Source organism: Periophthalmus magnuspinnatus, chromosome 7 (genome assembly GCF_009829125.3).
Source record: "Periophthalmus magnuspinnatus isolate fPerMag1 chromosome 7, fPerMag1.2.pri, whole genome shotgun sequence".
In the NCBI taxonomy this organism is placed as follows: Eukaryota; Metazoa; Chordata; class Actinopteri; order Gobiiformes; family Gobiidae; genus Periophthalmus; species Periophthalmus magnuspinnatus.
The window spans coordinates 1303755-1323566 of record NC_047132.1 but is presented as its reverse complement, the minus strand read 5'-3'; the positions used below and the strand labels follow the sequence as shown (position 1 = coordinate 1323566).

The window sequence follows — 19812 nt, the reverse complement described above, 5'->3', positions numbered from 1 at the left end:
ATCAATTAGCAGTGAGGCAATACTATGGTGCAGTCGCTATGTGGTAAGAACGAATGAGACCAACTTTGTGTGAATATGTTGATGTTTGACAGAACCAGAGCGCTCAATGGTAAGTGAAGTCCAAATCCACATTTCTGCCTTCTCTGTAAAAATGGCTTTCCTGTCAGCACTGTGGTGATTCGAGGTGTAAATGGTTTACATATTCAGAAAGATGAATGCCGTAGTTTTCATTTGATGTGTAGATTGTTTGTGTGGGTGACACAGAAATACACATACATTGCTGTAAAGTTGTAACGTAAAGGCTACAGGCCGCCCGCGGGCCGTTGGAACGTTAAGTGTTTAAGTCCCCTCTCAAACCATTTTTTTTTCTCTGGCTAATATTGTACCTCACTGTTTTCAAAGGAGTGGTTAGAGGCTTTGACATGGAGATGTACAGCGAGCTGGGGTCCAGAGGAGCTTTTGCGCTGGTGTTGGTACATTCTCTTATGAAGTGTTTGCTTAGTTTCTCCAGTGTACTACTCACTGCACTCTTCATTACACTGAATGGAGTAGACTACATTACTTTGTGTTTGTAGGTTTGAAAAAGACAGAAAAGACAGGAATCTCATACTGTTTGAAAATTCTCTGAAGTTTTTCAGACACACCAGCTATGTAAGGAATAGTTACACCTTTCCTTCTAGGTTCAGATTCCCTATGGTCCTGTTTAGCTCTATTGGATCTATTGAAGGCCCATTTTGGATAGGCACAAGCAGAGAGGGCTTCCTCCACGTGTTGCTCCTCCTTCACTTTGGCTTGGATGAGCAGTGAAATGTCTTCACTCCTACAATAACTTGTCCAATTGAAAGATTTAATCTTCGTCTTTTGCTATGGATGACTGAGGGATTAAACAAACATCTACTTGGTTGTTAATCTGGGTATTGGGGCTATTGGGGCTTTTCTCTCAAGTAAGCTGTGAAAATATTGTTATAGAGACATCTACAAGTGCATAACTGGATACACTTGTTCTTTTCACGCAATCAAAGGGTAAACCAGAGTGCTAACCAAGTCCAGAGTGCTAACCATTATACCATGGAACCTCCTCACCTCACAGCCTGATAAAAGGAACTATTATTGGGTATTGGGGAACAGTTTAAATCAAGGAGGCATCCACATTCCAGTTTTGAGAAATAAGGTTGGTTTAGTGTCATGTAGTGAGCTTAATGGTAATCATACATATGTTGCAAATTCTTTCTATTTCAAAGGTTGTTGAGAAGATCAGATTCCACCAAGATTTGATCTCAGTTCACTGGAGTCAGCATCCAGTGTGCGGCAACCTTTACACAATAGAACCTCTGATTTAATGTGTCTATTTGGGTCACGTACTTGGTGGATAATTAGTACTCTGAATGCAATAGGCCACATTTTCACAGTAGTAGGCTGCCAAAACTTCATTCATCTATTAAAGACCTAGAGGAAGTCCCAATGTTCATGTGATTGATATTGTGATTTCATCAAGCGGATAACTAGATGCACTGGTTCTTTACACACAAACAAAGAGTAAGGTTCAGTCAGGTCCCACCGAGACTTGAACTCGGATCACTGGATTCAGAGTCCAGAGTGCTAACCATTACACCATGGAACCTCTGTGGAAACATACACATTTTCCTCACCTCATGGCCTGATAAAGGGAACTATGTCGGTATTGAAGAACAGTTAAAATCAAAGGGTCGGCTAAACTTGGGTTATTACTATTGTACCAAAGTCCAGAAAAAGAGAGAAAGTCTCAATACTACTTCAAGTCTTCCCTGTTTGCACCAGTTCCACCAAACACTGAACTCTGATCACGGGCTTCAAAGTGCAGAGTGCTAATCATTACACCACAGATCCTCAGTGGCAATGAGTATGTCGTTCTTACCACATGTGTAGTATATACACAAGTTGGGGGTCTTTGTAAAGGTAACGACGTATAATTTTACCCACAAGTGTCAGAATCATTGTAAATATGTCTGCTAAGCATTTATACACTTAAAAAATATTTTTTCTCATCCTTGCTTACATTTTTTGCTTTAAATGAAGGTGTAGAAAGCTGGAGTAGGTAAGTGGGGATAAAAATATACAGTATCTCAACTGAAAATATTGTTGACCACTCACATTTCAAATTTGAGGACAATATCGATAAAACTGGAGCCTCTGTGCTAATGTGCCCCTTGGGGTCACCTACTTGGTTCATAACAAAAGATGACGTTGAAATCTGTCAACTGGACAAATCATTGTAGGAGTGAAGGCGTTGCTTTTCGGGTCAGATTGCTGTTGGACACTGCCTTATATCTATATGAAGGAAGTGGCTAACAACACTGAAACTGTAAACAGCTATTGTCTTAAGTTTCAGCTGAAACCACCCTATTCGACCTTTAACTACCCTGCTATTGTTCTCTTTGTTTGAGTCTGAGGATAGAGTTATAGATGGGGGATCGATGATGTCTAAGGCCCCAATTCCTGTTTAAGGAATGACCATCTTTCCTAACAAAAATAGCTTACTTAAGTCCCCTCTCAAACCGTTTTTTTTTTTCTCTGGCTAATATTGTACCTCACTGTTTTCAAAGGAGTGGTTAGAGGCTTTGACATGGAGATGTACAGCGAGCTGGGGTCCAGAGGAGCTTTTGCGCTGGTGTTGGTACATTCTCTTATGAAGTGTTTGCTTAGTTTCTCCAGTGTACTACTCACTGCACTCTTCATTACACTGAATGGAGTAGACTACATTACTTTGTGTTTGTAGGTTTGAAAAAGACAGAAAAGACAGGAATCTCATACTGTTTGAAAATTCTCTGAAGTTTTTCAGACACACCAGCTATGTAAGGAATAGTTACACCTTTCCTTCTAGGTTCAGATTCCCTATGGTCCTGTTTAGCTCTATTGGATCTATTGAAGGCCCATTTTGGATAGGCACAAGCAGAGAGGGCTTCCTCCACGTGTTGCTCCTCCTTCACTTTGGCTTGGATGAGCAGTGAAATGTCTTCACTCCTACAATAACTTGTCCAATTGAAAGATTTAATCTTCGTCTTTTGCTATGGATGACTGAGGGATTAAACAAACATCTACTTGGTTGTTAATCTGGGTATTGGGGCTATTGGGGCTTTTCTCTCAAGTAAGCTGTGAAAATATTGTTATAGAGACATCTACAAGTGCATAACTGGATACACTTGTTCTTTTCACGCAATCAAAGGGTAAACCAGAGTGCTAACCAAGTCCAGAGTGCTAACCATTATACCATGGAACCTCCTCACCTCACAGCCTGATAAAGGGAACTATTATCGGGTATTGGGGAACAGTTTAAATCAAGGAGGCATCCACATTCCAGTTTTGAGAAATAAGGTTGGTTTAGTGTCATGTAGAGAGCTTAATGGTAATCATACATATGTTGCAAATTTTTTCTATTTCAAAAGCTGTTGAGAAGATCACCAAGATTTGATCTCAGTTCATTGGCGTCAGCGTCCAGTGTGCGACCACATTTACAAAATAGAACCTCTGGTTTAATGTGTCATTACTATTCCAATAACGCATCATCAGTTGGGTAACAGTAACCAGTCGCACGATGGTCTAAACCCAGCTCATGTTCCCTAATTTAACATTGAGTAATACTATGTAATTGGTACTCAACCAAATTTATAACTTCATTCATCTAATTAATTTATATATATTGTAACTTCAACAAGTGCATAACTGGATGCACTTTTTCTTCTCACACAATGAAAATGATAAGCTGCAGTCAGGTTCCACCGAGATTTGAACTCGGATCACTGGATTCAGAGTCCAGAGTGCTAACCATTACACCATGGAACCCCTGCATTATGGTGCCGCTTGGGGTCACCTACTTGGTTCGTAACAAAAGAAGACGTTGAAAACTCAACTGGACAAGTAGGCAGTGAAAATATTAATATAATATGTTTTAGTGACATCCAGAAGTGCATAACTGGATACACTTGTTGTTTTCACACAATCTAAGGGTAAACTTTACTCAGGTTCCACCGAGACTTGAACTCGGATCACTGGATTCAAAGTCCAGAGTGCTGACCATTACACCATGGAACCTCCTCACCTCACAGCCTGATAAAGGGAACTATGTAGGTATTGGAGAAAAGTTAAAATCAAAGGGGCTGCTAAACTTGGGTTATCACTACTGTGCCAAAGTCCAGAAAAAGAGAGAAAGTCTCAATACTTTGGTGATTGATTTTGCGACTTCAAGAAATTCATATCTGGAGTCCAGAGTGCAAACAATAAAAACACAGAATTACAGTGGGGACAGATTTCACCACTTCCCTGTTTGAACCAATTCCAACAAATACTGAACACTGATCACGTGCTTCAACGTGCAGAGTGTTAACCATTACACCACAGATCCTCAGTGGGAAGAACGAAATACCCATCGTATTCCGTTCTTACCTCATGGCCTGATAAAGTGAACTTTGTAGGTATAGAGGGGGTAGTTTAAATTAACCTCTTAGATTTCTGGGTCATTTTGGTGAAATTGTCTTTGTTCTGACCTCTCCAAATTAAAATGATGACCATTATCAAACCCTCTGTAGTATATACACAAGTTTGGGGTCTTTGTAAAGGTAACGCCGTATAATTTTACCCACAAGTGTCAGAATCATTGTAATTATGTCTGCTAAGCATTTATTCACTTTGGAACACACATAAAAAAATATTTTTTTTTTTTCTCATCCTTGCTTACATTTTTTTGCTTTAAATGAAGGTGTATGTAGCAACTACGTGATCAATTAGCAGTGAGGCAATACTATGGTGCAGTCGCTATGTGGTAAGAACGAATGAGACCAACTTTGTGTGAATATGTTGATGTTTGACAGAACCAGAGCGCTCAATGGTAAGTGAAGTCCAAATCCACATTTCTGCCTTCTCTGTAAAAATGGCTTTCCTGTCAGCACTGTGGTGATTCGAGGTGTAAATGGTTTACATATTCAGAAAGATGAATGCCGTAGTTTTCATTTGATGTGTAGATTGTTTGTGTGGGTGACACAGAAATACACATACATTGCTGTAAAGTTGTAACGTAAAGGCTACAGGCCGCCCGCGGGCCGTTGGAACGTTAAGTGTTTAAGTCCCCTCTCAAACCATTTTTTTTCTCTGGCTAATATTGTACCTCACTGTTTTCAAAGGAGTGGTTAGAGGCTTTGACATGGAGATGTACAGCGAGCTGGGGTCCAGAGGAGCTTTTGCGCTGGTGTTGGTACATTCTCTTATGAAGTGTTTGCTTAGTTTCTCCAGTGTACTACTCACTGCACTCTTCATTACACTGAATGGAGTAGACTACATTACTTTGTGTTTGTAGGTTTGAAAAAGACAGAAAAGACAGGAATCTCATACTGTTTGAAAATTCTCTGAAGTTTTTCAGACACACCAGCTATGTAAGGAATAGTTACACCTTTCCTTCTAGGTTCAGATTCCCTATGGTCCTGTTTAGCTCTATTGGATCTATTGAAGGCCCATTTTGGATAGGCACAAGCAGAGAGGGCTTCCTCCACGTGTTGCTCCTCCTTCACTTTGGCTTGGATGAGCAGTGAAATGTCTTCACTCCTACAATAACTTGTCCAATTGAAAGATTTAATCTTCGTCTTTTGCTATGGATGACTGAGGGATTAAACAAACATCTACTTGGTTGTTAATCTGGGTATTGGGGCTATTGGGGCTTTTCTCTCAAGTAAGCTGTGAAAATATTGTTATAGAGACATCTACAAGTGCATAACTGGATACACTTGTTCTTTTCACGCAATCAAAGGGTAAACCAGAGTGCTAACCAAGTCCAGAGTGCTAACCATTATACCATGGAACCTCCTCACCTCACAGCCTGATAAAGGGAACTATTATCGGGTATTGGGGAACAGTTTAAATCAAGGAGGCATCCACATTCCAGTTTTGAGAAATAAGGTTGGTTTAGTGTCATGTAGAGAGCTTAATGGTAATCATACATATGTTGCAAATTTTTTCTATTTCAAAAGCTGTTGAGAAGATCACCAAGATTTGATCTCAGTTCATTGGCGTCAGCGTCCAGTGTGCGACCACATTTACAAAATAGAACCTCTGGTTTAATGTGTCATTACTATTCCAATAACGCATCATCAGTTGGGTAACAGTAACCAGTCGCACGATGGTCTAAACCCAGCTCATGTTCCCTAATTTAACATTGAGTAATACTATGTAATTGGTACTCAACCAAATTTATAACTTCATTCATCTAATTAATTTATATATATTGTAACTTCAACAAGTGCATAACTGGATGCACTTTTTCTTCTCACACAATGAAAATGATAAGCTGCAGTCAGGTTCCACCGAGATTTGAACTCGGATCACTGGATTCAGAGTCCAGAGTGCTAACCATTACACCATGGAACCTCTGCATTATGGTGCCGCTTGGGGTCACCTACTTGGTTCGTAACAAAAGAAGACGTTGAAAACTCAACTGGACAAGTAGGCAGTGAAAATATTAATATAATATGTTTTAGTGACATCCAGAAGTGCATAACTGGATACACTTGCTGTTTTCACACAATCTAAGGGTAAACTTTACTCAGGTTCCACCGAGACTTGAACTCGGATCACTGGATTCAAAGTCCAGAGTGCTGACCATTACACCATGGAACCTCCTCACCTCACAGCCTGATAAAGGGAACTATGTAGGTATTGGAGAAAAGTTAAAATCAAAGGGGCTGCTAAACTTGGGTTATCACTACTGTGCCAAAGTCCAGAAAAAGAGAGAAAGTCTCAATACTTTGGTGATTGATTTTGCGACTTCAAGAAATTCATATCTGGAGTCCAGAGTGCAAACAATAAAAACACAGAATTACAGTGGGGACAGATTTCACCACTTCCCTGTTTGAACCAATTCCAACAAATACTGAACACTGATCACGTGCTTCAACGTGCAGAGTGTTAACCATTACACCACAGATCCTCAGTGGGAAGAACGAAATACCCATCGTATTCCGTTCTTACCTCATGGCCTGATAAAGTGAACTTTGTAGGTATAGAGGGGGTAGTTTAAATTAACCTCTTAGATTTCTGGGTCATTTTGGTGAAATTGTCTTTGTTCTGACCTCTCCAAATTAAAATGATGACCATTATCAAACCCTCTGTAGTATATACACAAGTTTGGGGTCTTTGTAAAGGTAACGCCGTATAATTTTACCCACAAGTGTCAGAATCATTGTAATTATGTCTGCTAAGCATTTATTCACTTTGGAACACACATAAAAAAATATTTTTTTTTTTTCTCATCCTTGCTTACATTTTTTGCTTTAAATGAAGGTGTATGTAGCAACTACGTGATCAATTAGCAGTGAGGCAATACTATGGTGCAGTCGCTATGTGGTAAGAACGAATGAGACCAACTTTGTGTGAATATGTTGATGTTTGACAGAACCAGAGCGCTCAATGGTAAGTGAAGTCCAAATCCACATTTCTGCCTTCTCTGTAAAAATGGCTTTCCTGTCAGCACTGTGGTGATTCGAGGTGTAAATGGTTTACATATTCAGAAAGATGAATGCCGTAGTTTTCATTTGATGTGTAGATTGTTTGTGTGGGTGACACAGAAATACACATACATTGCTGTAAAGTTGTAACGTAAAGGCTACAGGCCGCCCGCGGGCCGTTGGAACGTTAAGTGTTTAAGTCCCCTCTCAAACCATTTTTTTTCTCTGGCTAATATTGTACCTCACTGTTTTCAAAGGAGTGGTTAGAGGCTTTGACATGGAGATGTACAGCGAGCTGGGGTCCAGAGGAGCTTTTGCGCTGGTGTTGGTACATTCTCTTATGAAGTGTTTGCTTAGTTTCTCCAGTGTACTACTCACTGCACTCTTCATTACACTGAATGGAGTAGACTACATTACTTTGTGTTTGTAGGTTTGAAAAAGACAGAAAAGACAGGAATCTCATACTGTTTGAAAATTCTCTGAAGTTTTTCAGACACACCAGCTATGTAAGGAATAGTTACACCTTTCCTTCTAGGTTCAGATTCCCTATGGTCCTGTTTAGCTCTATTGGATCTATTGAAGGCCCATTTTGGATAGGCACAAGCAGAGAGGGCTTCCTCCACGTGTTGCTCCTCCTTCACTTTGGCTTGGATGAGCAGTGAAATGTCTTCACTCCTACAATAACTTGTCCAATTGAAAGATTTAATCTTCGTCTTTTGCTATGGATGACTGAGGGATTAAACAAACATCTACTTGGTTGTTAATCTGGGTATTGGGGCTATTGGGGCTTTTCTCTCAAGTAAGCTGTGAAAATATTGTTATAGAGACATCTACAAGTGCATAACTGGATACACTTGTTCTTTTCACGCAATCAAAGGGTAAACCAGAGTGCTAACCAAGTCCAGAGTGCTAACCATTATACCATGGAACCTCCTCACCTCACAGCCTGATAAAAGGAACTATTATTGGGTATTGGGGAACAGTTTAAATCAAGGAGGCATCCACATTCCAGTTTTGAGAAATAAGGTTGGTTTAGTGTCATGTAGTGAGCTTAATGGTAATCATACATATGTTGCAAATTCTTTCTATTTCAAAGGTTGTTGAGAAGATCAGATTCCACCAAGATTTGATCTCAGTTCACTGGAGTCAGCATCCAGTGTGCGGCAACCTTTACACAATAGAACCTCTGATTTAATGTGTCTATTTGGGTCACGTACTTGGTGGATAATTAGTACTCTGAATGCAATAGGCCACATTTTCACAGTAGTAGGCTGCCAAAACTTCATTCATCTATTAAAGACCTAGAGGAAGTCCCAATGTTCATGTGATTGATATTGTGATTTCATCAAGCGGATAACTAGATGCACTGGTTCTTTACACACAAACAAAGAGTAAGGTTCAGTCAGGTCCCACCGAGACTTGAACTCGGATCACTGGATTCAGAGTCCAGAGTGCTAACCATTACACCATGGAACCTCTGTGGAAACATACACATTTTCCTCACCTCATGGCCTGATAAAGGGAACTATGTCGGTATTGAAGAACAGTTAAAATCAAAGGGTCGGCTAAACTTGGGTTATTACTATTGTACCAAAGTCCAGAAAAAGAGAGAAAGTCTCAATACTACTTCAAGTCTTCCCTGTTTGCACCAGTTCCACCAAACACTGAACTCTGATCACGGGCTTCAAAGTGCAGAGTGCTAATCATTACACCACAGATCCTCAGTGGCAATGAGTATGTCGTTCTTACCACATGTGTAGTATATACACAAGTTGGGGGTCTTTGTAAAGGTAACGACGTATAATTTTACCCACAAGTGTCAGAATCATTGTAAATATGTCTGCTAAGCATTTATACACTTAAAAAATATTTTTTCTCATCCTTGCTTACATTTTTTGCTTTAAATGAAGGTGTAGAAAGCTGGAGTAGGTAAGTGGGGATAAAAATATACAGTATCTCAACTGAAAATATTGTTGACCACTCACATTTCAAATTTGAGGACAATATCGATAAAACTGGAGCCTCTGTGCTAATGTGCCCCTTGGGGTCACCTACTTGGTTCATAACAAAAGATGACGTTGAAATCTGTCAACTGGACAAATCATTGTAGGAGTGAAGGCGTTGCTTTTCGGGTCAGATTGCTGTTGGACACTGCCTTATATCTATATGAAGGAAGTGGCTAACAACACTGAAACTGTAAACAGCTATTGTCTTAAGTTTCAGCTGAAACCACCCTATTCGACCTTTAACTACCCTGCTATTGTTCTCTTTGTTTGAGTCTGAGGATAGAGTTATAGATGGGGGATCGATGATGTCTAAGGCCCCAATTCCTGTTTAAGGAATGACCATCTTTCCTAACAAAAATAGCTTACTTAAGTCCCCTCTCAAACCGTTTTTTTTTTCTCTGGCTAATATTGTACCTCACTGTTTTCAAAGGAGTGGTTAGAGGCTTTGACATGGAGATGTACAGCGAGCTGGGGTCCAGAGGAGCTTTTGCGCTGGTGTTGGTACATTCTCTTATGAAGTGGTTGCTTAGTTTCTCCAGTGTACTACTCACTGCACTCTTCATTACACTGAATGGAGTAGACTACATTACTTTGTGTTTGTAGGTTTGAAAAAGACAGAAAAGACAGGAATCTCATACTGTTTGAAAATTCTCTGAAGTTTTTCAGACACACCAGCTATGTAAGGAATAGTTACACCTTTCCTTCTAGGTTCAGATTCCCTATGGTCCTGTTTAGCTCTATTGGATCTATTGAAGGCCCATTTTGGATAGGCACAAGCAGAGAGGGCTTCCTCCACGTGTTGCTCCTCCTTCACTTTGGCTTGGATGAGCAGTGAAATGTCTTCACTCCTACAATAACTTGTCCAATTGAAAGATTTAATCTTCGTCTTTTGCTATGGATGACTGAGGGATTAAACAAACATCTACTTGGTTGTTAATCTGGGTATTGGGGCTATTGGGGCTTTTCTCTCAAGTAAGCTGTGAAAATATTGTTATAGAGACATCTACAAGTGCATAACTGGATACACTTGTTCTTTTCACGCAATCAAAGGGTAAACCAGAGTGCTAACCAAGTCCAGAGTGCTAACCATTATACCATGGAACCTCCTCACCTCACAGCCTGATAAAGGGAACTATTATCGGGTATTGGGGAACAGTTTAAATCAAGGAGGCATCCACATTCCAGTTTTGAGAAATAAGGTTGGTTTAGTGTCATGTAGAGAGCTTAATGGTAATCATACATATGTTGCAAATTTTTTCTATTTCAAAAGCTGTTGAGAAGATCACCAAGATTTGATCTCAGTTCATTGGCGTCAGCGTCCAGTGTGCGACCACATTTACAAAATAGAACCTCTGGTTTAATGTGTCATTACTATTCCAATAACGCATCATCAGTTGGGTAACAGTAACCAGTCGCACGATGGTCTAAACCCAGCTCATGTTCCCTAATTTAACATTGAGTAATACTATGTAATTGGTACTCAACCAAATTTATAACTTCATTCATCTAATTAATTTATATATATTGTAACTTCAACAAGTGCATAACTGGATGCACTTTTTCTTCTCACACAATGAAAATGATAAGCTGCAGTCAGGTTCCACCGAGATTGGAACTCGGATCATTGGATTCAGAGTCCAGAGTGCTAACCATTACACCATGGAACCCCTGCATTATGGTGCCGCTTGGGGTCACCTACTTGGTTCGTAACAAAAGAAGACGTTGAAAACTCAACTGGACAAGTAGGCAGTGAAAATATTAATATAATATGTTTTAGTGACATCCAGAAGTGCATAACTGGATACACTTGCTGTTTTCACACAATCTAAGGGTAAACTTTACTCAGGTTCCACCGAGACTTGAACTCGGATCACTGGATTCAAAGTCCAGAGTGCTGACCATTACACCATGGAACCTCCTCACCTCACAGCCTGATAAAGGGAACTATGTAGGTATTGGAGAAAAGTTAAAATCAAAGGGGCTGCTAAACTTGGGTTATCACTACTGTGCCAAAGTCCAGAAAAAGAGAGAAAGTCTCAATACTTTGGTGATTGATTTTGCGACTTCAAGAAATTCATATCTGGAGTCCAGAGTGCAAACAATAAAAACACAGAATTACAGTGGGGACAGATTTCACCACTTCCCTGTTTGAACCAATTCCAACAAATACTGAACACTGATCACGTGCTTCAACGTGCAGAGTGTTAACCATTACACCACAGATCCTCAGTGGGAAGAACGAAATACCCATCGTATTCCGTTCTTACCTCATGGCCTGATAAAGTGAACTTTGTAGGTATAGAGGGGGTAGTTTAAATTAACCTCTTAGATTTCTGGGTCATTTTGGTGAAATTGTCTTTGTTCTGACCTCTCCAAATTAAAATGATGACCATTATCAAACCCTCTGTAGTATATACACAAGTTTGGGGTCTTTGTAAAGGTAACGCCGTATAATTTTACCCACAAGTGTCAGAATCATTGTAATTATGTCTGCTAAGCATTTATTCACTTTGGAACACACATAAAAAAATATTTTTTTTTTTCTCATCCTTGCTTACATTTTTTGCTTTAAATGAAGGTGTATGTAGCAACTACGTGATCAATTAGCAGTGAGGCAATACTATGGTGCAGTCGCTATGTGGTAAGAACGAATGAGACCAACTTTGTGTGAATATGTTGATGTTTGACAGAACCAGAGCGCTCAATGGTAAGTGAAGTCCAAATCCACATTTCTGCCTTCTCTGTAAAAATGGCTTTCCTGTCAGCACTGTGGTGATTCGAGGTGTAAATGGTTTACATATTCAGAAAGATGAATGCCGTAGTTTTCATTTGATGTGTAGATTGTTTGTGTGGGTGACACAGAAATACACATACATTGCTGTAAAGTTGTAACGTAAAGGCTACAGGCCGCCCGCAGGCCGTTGGAACGTTAAGTGTTTAAGTCCCCTCTCAAACCATTTTTTTTCTCTGGCTAATATTGTACCTCACTGTTTTCAAAGGAGTGGTTAGAGGCTTTGACATGGAGATGTACAGCGAGCTGGGGTCCAGAGGAGCTTTTGCGCTGGTGTTGGTACATTCTCTTATGAAGTGTTTGCTTAGTTTCTCCAGTGTACTACTCACTGCACTCTTCATTACACTGAATGGAGTAGACTACATTACTTTGTGTTTGTAGGTTTGAAAAAGACAGAAAAGACAGGAATCTCATACTGTTTGAAAATTCTCTGAAGTTTTTCAGACACACCAGCTATGTAAGGAATAGTTACACCTTTCCTTCTAGGTTCAGATTCCCTATGGTCCTGTTTAGCTCTATTGGATCTATTGAAGGCCCATTTTAGATAGGCACAAGCAGAGAGGGCTTCCTCCACGTGTTGCTCCTCCTTCACTTTGGCTTGGATGAGCAGTGAAATGTCTTCACTCCTACAATAACTTGTCCAATTGAAAGATTTAATCTTTGTCTTTTGCTATGGATGACTGAGGGATTAAACAAACATCTACTTGGTTGTTAATCTGGGTATTGGGGCTATTGGGGCTTTTCTCTCAAGTAAGCTGTGAAAATATTGTTATAGAGACATCTACAAGTGCATAACTGGATACACTTGTTCTTTTCACGCAATCAAAGGGTAAACCAGAGTGCTAACCAAGTCCAGAGTGCTAACCATTATACCATGGAACCTCCTCACCTCACAGCCTGATAAAGGGAACTATTATCGGGTATTGGGGAACAGTTTAAATCAAGGAGGCATCCACATTCCAGTTTTGAGAAATAAGGTTGGTTTAGTGTCATGTAGTGAGCTTAATGGTAATCATACATATGTTGCAAATTTTTTCTATTTCAAAAGCTGTTGAGAAGATCACCAAGATTTGATCTCAGTTCACTGGCGTCAGCGTCCAGTGTGCGACCACATTTACAAAATAGAACCTCTGGTTTAATGTGTCATTACTATTCCAATAACGCATCATCAGTTGGGTAACAGTAACCAGTCGCACGATGGTCTAAACCCAGCTCATGTTCCCTAATTTAACATTGAGTAATACTATGTAATTGGTACTCAACCAAATTTATAACTTCATTCATCTAATTAATTTATATATATTCTAACTTCAACAAGTGCATAACTGGATGCACTTCTTCTTCTCACACAATGAAAATGATAAGCTGCAGTCAGGCTCCAGGAGATTTGAACTCGAATCACTGGATTCAGAGTCCAGAGTGCTAACCATTACACCATGGAACCTCTGCGTTATGGTGCCCCTTGGGGTCACCTACTTGGTTCGTAACAAAAGAAGACGTTGAAAACTGTCAACTGGACAAGTAGGCAGTGAAAATATTAATATAATATGTTTTAGTGACATCCAGAAGTGCATAACTGGATACACTTGTTGTTTTCACACAATCAAAGGGTAAACTTTACTCAGGTTCCACCGAGACTTGAACTCGGATCACTGGATTCAAAGTCCAGAGTGCTGACCATTACACCATGGAACCTCCTCACCTCACAGCCTGATAAAGGGAACTATGTAGGTATTGGAGAAAAGTTAAAATCAAAGGGGCTGCTAAACTTGGGTTATTACTACTGTGCCAAAGTCCAGAAAAAGAGAGAAAGTCTCAATACTTTGGTGATTGATTTTGCGACTTCAAGAAATTCATATCTGGAGTCCAGAGTGCAAACAATAAAAACACAGAATTACAGTGGGGACAGATTTCACCACTTCCCTGTTTGAACCAATTCCAACAAATACTGAACACTGATCACGTGCTTCAAAGTGCAGAGTGTTAACCATTACACCACAGATCCTCAGTGGGAAGAACGAAATACCCATCGTATTCCGTTCTTACCTCATGGCCTGATAAAGTGAACTTTGTAGGTATAGAGGGGGTAGTTTAAATTAACCTCTTAGATTTCTGGGTCATTTTGGTGAAATTGTCTTTGTTCTGACCTCTCCAAATTAAAATGATGACCATTATCAAACCCTCTGTAGTATATACACAAGTTTGGGGTCTTTGTAAAGGTAACACCGTATAATTTTACCCACAAGTGTCAGAATCATTGTAATTATGTCTGCTAAGCATTTATTCACTTTGGAACACACATAAAAAAATATTTTTTTTTTCTCATCCTTGCTTACATTTTTTGCTTTAAATGAAGGTGTATGTAGCAACTACGTGATCAATTAGCAGTGAGGCAATACTATGGTGCAGTCGCTATGTGGTAAGAAAGGGTTAATGGGCTAATAATCAGAAGACTAGAGAACGCTCTAGGAGGGAGTGACAGGAGACTGAACTTGAGTTTGGTTGGTACCATATATTACAAATAATAAATGACATGCAACATTTAAGACAAACAGTTCACATGAATGGCCATTCAAAAGTGCAGTAAGTATTTACAATCAGCAAGCGCTTGAAACAATTCAAAAATAATTCAATGCAAAACCAATAATGGCAGTGCAATAATACCAAGAGAGTCAATAATTGTTAAAGTGCCATGTGTCAGAGTTCCACAATTATTGCACTAGATTGAAAAGGTCTGAGTCCAATTAATGTGCAAAAAGGCAACTTATCAATGTCTACCCAGCTCACACACAGTTCAAAGCCCCATCTGGGAGAGGACTGGGTTCCAGAGGGAGAGGTAGGTGCAAAAGAGTTCCAGGAAAGTTTCCACAGGTGTGTGTGTTAGGTGGGTGTGGGTGTGTTGGGAGAGTATGATGGGCTGCCAAGAGCCCCCTACCAGCCCGGTGGGAGAAGTGCGGCTCCGCGACGCGTGCTCCACGATGCGTGCTCCACGTTGCGTGCTCCGCGGCGCGGTCTCTCTTAGGACAGGTCAGCGTCTCTCTTAGGACAGGTAAACGCTGTAGGCTTTCTTCACTAGCTCGCCATCGGGGTCAAAGACCTGACCGGTTCCGCAGATATATCACACACAGCCCTTTTTAACTTGTGTGCGAGTCACAGCAAACGGTTCCCTGCAGCACGCCTCTCCATTAGCCTTCCCCACACACCTCTAGCCTCACCCAGCTAGTGCCGGAATGATAATAACTCCGGTTGGCCCCGTCGTATCACGTGACCACGGAACCTTCACTGTGATTGGCTAGAGTGAACCATGTGATGTAATGACGTGCAAAACCCCCGGAATGACTAAAAGTACCGTGAGATTTGGCAACTTAGACAAAATATAGGCTGGAACACCAGGAGAGAGAGAAAGGGGAGAAAAAGAGATATACAGGATTTGTCACCTGGGTTACACCCTCCCCCCTTAAATCCATGCAACTCCGGTGCATGATGCTACAGAGAGATCGAAGTAAACAGACGTTCAGAAGTGGGAGTGCTAAAAACTTCACGATATGCGTCAGCTAAGCTGTGAAATAGCGTTTGCACAACAGAGATTAGCGGTTTACCCAAAGCGGTGTACTGTAAGCGCTTTGGAGGTTGTCGTTGTCTTGTTGACTGACGGATAGTAGAATCAGAGTCAACAGCACCTGTAGGGTTAGTGGCATGTACTACATCACTACCCTCAAAGTCAGTAGTAGAGGTAAGTGCATCACCAGAAACAGTAGGTGGTTGCAAAGCCGAATTGGGAGATGTCACTGCCGGGCCCCCGAGCTCTGGACTTCCTTCTGATGGCCGCGTCTCAGGGACAATGGAATCTTCACGATCTGGTAGAACTTCTTGAGGTAAGTATTCATCCTGTTCCACTTCCCTTTGTTCCACAGGTTCTCCAGAACCAGCATCCTTCTCCTCACTGGATGAAGATGGATCCAAAGCGTCGGACACACGGGAGGACTCTCCAACATCAGGTAGGTTACTTTCAGGTAAGTGTGTAGTTTCAGGAATTGGACTTTCAACAAGGAACTTCACAGGTTGTGAAATTGAGATTTGCGGAACTCTCCATTCATCTTCTTCACTCAAACACTCTTCTTGATCAACAACTGGTTGGCGTTGACTGCGAGTGTGATGTTTACGTGGAGTTGGAATGGGTTGCAGTTCCGGTTCTCGGCTCTCAGGTAAGAAGCCACATGGAAGCAGGAGGTCTCGGTGCAGGGTTCGAGTTTGTCCAGCTGGATCAGGTTCAGGACGTACAGTGTAAACGGGAAGATCTCCAGCACGTTTGACAACAATGTAAATGTCCTTCTCCCACTTATCTTCCAACTTGTGTTTGCCCCGGAGTCGAAAATTCCAGACAAGTACTCTGTCTCCTTCTTCCAAAACTGAAGGTTTAACCCGAAGATCGAAACGAGTTTTGTTCCTCCCAGCAGACTTGGCTGCATTCTTGGACGCTAGCTGATAACTTTCTTCCAGGCGGGAGTGGAGGTTCTGCACATATTGAGAGTGCGAGGTGGAAGAGGCATCTCGAACTGGAAGACCAAAGGCGAGGTCTACAGGTAGCCTTGGTGAGCGTCCATACATCAGCTCGATTTCGCAGAGTTCCTTTATGAGGTGAGACTCGAAATCGGGCCCTTGATCCGTGTGCAGACGTTCTGGGATGCCGTAATGAACAATAAAATTCTCCCACAGACATTTAGCAACTGTCTTCGCCTTTTGATTGACAGTTGGTATGGCCGCGGCGTACTTGGTAAAATGATCTGTGAGGACCAGGATGTCTTTGGTGTTGGAACGATCAGGCTCAAGCGTCAGGAAGTCCCTGCACAGGAGTTCAAGGGGTCGGCTGGTCTTAATATTCACCAACGGCGCTGCTCGTTCAGGGAGTGCCTTCCATCGAACGCAGCGGTTGCATGCTCTTATCTTTGTTTCTACATCTACTGCCATGCGTGGCCAGAAGAAGCGTGATCTCACGAGGTCAAGTGTCCTTTCCACCCCCATGTGACCCATATCATCATGAAGACTGGCAAGGACCACAGGTCGTAGTTCTACGGGAAGTACCAGCTGGAAGGACACATGCTCTCCCTCTTGCCTTCTCCGATACAGGAGATCGTCTTGAAGCTCGAGACGGTTCCATTCTCTCAGCAGGAGGGCAACATCTGGCAGCTCTTTGTGCACAGTGGGGGGGATTTTCTCACAAGTTCTGAGTTGGTGAATAACTTCACGCAGACAGGGGTCGGCTCTCTGCTTCTCCTGGAGATCTACGTGGGATAGTGACGGCACGACTGGAAGCCCCTGGTGAGCCTCATCAGCATAACTGTCGGGAATGGCAGTGACAGACATGCTGAGAGACTCAACCAAAGTGATGCAGTTGTCAGTTGGACTCTCAAGACTGGAAGCTCTCACCAGACAGCTGCGACAAATGGCGGCCACAACGTCTGGATCGAGTTGAACTGCAGTGCCGTTGTCACGGTGGTCACGGGTGAACTGATTGACCAGGTCCCATTCTTTCTGGCTGTGAGGATCAGCTGGCAGGTGATGGGGACGACGGGAGAGCGCGTCTGCATCTTGGTTTTGACTTCCTGCCCTGTACTGCAGTTTGAAGTCATATGTCGAGAGGGCAGCAAGCCAACGGTGAGTGGCCGCATTGAGCTTGGCAGATGTCAGGATGTACGTAAGTGGATTGTTGTCCGTCATTACGGTAAAACTAGAGTCATACAGATAATCATGAAATTTCTCAGTGACACTCCACTTGAGCGCTAAAAATTCCAGTTTGTGCGCTGGGTATCTGGACTCGCTCGTAGACAGTCCCCGGCTGGCATACGCTATGACACACAACTTCCCATCCTGCTCTTGGTACAAAGCTGCTCCAAGACCTGTAGAGCTTGCGTCCGTGTGCAGGATGTATGGTTCTTTTGGATTTGCAAATCCAAGCACAGGGGCCGTTGTAAGTTTGTCGATTAGCGTGTTGAATGCATCCAAACAACTGCTTGTCCATCTTTCGTTAAATGGTTGTTTGGGGTCAAGCTGAATTTTGGGTGTTGGTTTCTTGCCTTTATGAGTTGGAGAGTACCCTCTGGTCAAATCGTTCAGGGGCTTGGCGATGGCCGCATACCCGTGGATAAATCGGCGGTAATACCCCGTGAACCCCAAAAAGGACCGCAACTCCTTGAGTGTTCTTGGGATCGGCCAAGATTTGAGAGCACTAATCTTGTCGGGGTCAGTCTCCACTCCCTTCTCTGAGACAATATGGCCCAGGTAACGCACTGACGACTGGAAAAACTTGCATTTTTCTGGCGATAACTTGAGGCCATAATCTTTAAGGCGCTGTAGAACTCGCAGCAACCTGCTCTCATGTTCTTCGAGGGTCTCTGAAAAGATAATTAAGTCGTCCAGGAAGACCAGAACCTCCTTTAGATGTAGATCGCCCATGCATCTTTCCATGAGACGTTGGAATGTGCTGGGCGCGTTGGTAACGCCTTGTGGCATGCGATTAAACTCCCAAAAGCCCAATGGGGTTACAAATGCTGTCTTTGGTTTGTCCAGTTCTGCCATTTTAATTTGGTAATATCCTGACTTCAAGTCAAGAACGCTGAACCATCGGGAGCCAGTGAGAGCTGTGAAGGACTCCTCTAAATTTGGGAGCGCGTAAGCATCCTTGATGGTATGAAGATTGAGCTTACGATAATCGACACACAGTCTCACATCTCCGTTCTTCTTACGGACAACCACGATCGGTGACGAAAAGGGTGACTCCGACTCACGTATCACTCCTGCCTTCAACAGGTCCAACAGTATTTGGAGGTAAGTCTTTGGGGAAGTTTCTGGTTTGAGATGTTTAACCATATCTGCTGCTGGTGGGAAGAGACTTTCGACAATTTTCCTTGAACGTTGTAAATCAGAAACAGCAGGATCTTGGAGAAGTAATTCAACACCAGAGCGCCATGTTTCAAAGTCACTTTCATGTGGGGGTCTTGGGATTCGACCAGAGAATGATCGAAGTTTCTGGGGGGACAAATGTGAAGCGCTGTCGTCACTCTTGATGATATGCTCTACTATGCACCGTTGGACGCCTGGTGGGTTCAGATCAGGAATTGACATGGCTGCAACCGAATGCCTGGGCATATAATGGCGCTGCACAAAGTCATCAGAATTCATTTGGGGTTGTGGCCGCTCTTCCTTCACTTCAGGTACAGATGAGCCCTCAGAAAGCGACGACTTCACATCCTCATCCACATCATCATTCCCATCTTCCTTCCTGAGCTCAGTGACAGAGCATGACTCCTTTGAGGACCTCTGCATAGGTTTGACCAGTAAGTCTGGCTAAGCTTTCCAAGTCACTCAGGTAAGTTTGCGTTTTAAGCTTACTCTCACACTCAGAGCACAAAGTTGCAAGCTCACAAATATCATATTTAACTTTTTCAGTACTAGCATAAGTGTACGGCAAAATCTTTCTCAAAGTAGCTAGAGTTTCACTTGACTCAAACTCAACAAGAATCATATGTTCAAAAATGCAATCTGATTCTGA

At 42.0% G+C, this 19812-nt stretch overlaps 9 non-coding genes across 9 annotated transcripts; all 9 read right to left on the bottom strand.

Annotated features, from left to right (window-relative positions):
* Positions 1-1549: 1549 nt before the first annotated feature.
* Positions 1550-1621, bottom strand: trnaq-cug (transfer RNA glutamine (anticodon CUG)). Its single transcript has one exon. It is a non-coding gene; the product is annotated as a tRNA-Gln (tRNA).
* Positions 1622-3747: 2126 nt separating this feature from the next.
* trnaq-cug (transfer RNA glutamine (anticodon CUG)) lies at positions 3748-3819 on the bottom strand. Its single transcript has one exon. It is a non-coding gene; the product is annotated as a tRNA-Gln (tRNA).
* Positions 3820-3996: 177 nt separating this feature from the next.
* On the bottom strand, positions 3997-4068 carry trnaq-uug (transfer RNA glutamine (anticodon UUG)). Its single transcript has one exon. It is a non-coding gene; the product is annotated as a tRNA-Gln (tRNA).
* A 2250-nt stretch (positions 4069-6318) lies between these two features.
* Positions 6319-6390, bottom strand: trnaq-cug (transfer RNA glutamine (anticodon CUG)). The gene has a single exon. It is a non-coding gene; the product is annotated as a tRNA-Gln (tRNA).
* Positions 6391-6567: 177 nt separating this feature from the next.
* Positions 6568-6639, bottom strand: trnaq-uug (transfer RNA glutamine (anticodon UUG)). The gene has a single exon. It is a non-coding gene; the product is annotated as a tRNA-Gln (tRNA).
* A 2231-nt stretch (positions 6640-8870) lies between these two features.
* trnaq-cug (transfer RNA glutamine (anticodon CUG)) lies at positions 8871-8942 on the bottom strand. The gene has a single exon. It is a non-coding gene; the product is annotated as a tRNA-Gln (tRNA).
* A 2125-nt stretch (positions 8943-11067) lies between these two features.
* On the bottom strand, positions 11068-11139 carry trnaq-cug (transfer RNA glutamine (anticodon CUG)). The gene has a single exon. It is a non-coding gene; the product is annotated as a tRNA-Gln (tRNA).
* A 177-nt stretch (positions 11140-11316) lies between these two features.
* Positions 11317-11388, bottom strand: trnaq-uug (transfer RNA glutamine (anticodon UUG)). The gene has a single exon. It is a non-coding gene; the product is annotated as a tRNA-Gln (tRNA).
* A 2498-nt stretch (positions 11389-13886) lies between these two features.
* On the bottom strand, positions 13887-13958 carry trnaq-uug (transfer RNA glutamine (anticodon UUG)). The gene has a single exon. It is a non-coding gene; the product is annotated as a tRNA-Gln (tRNA).
* Positions 13959-19812: the final 5854 nt, after the last annotated feature.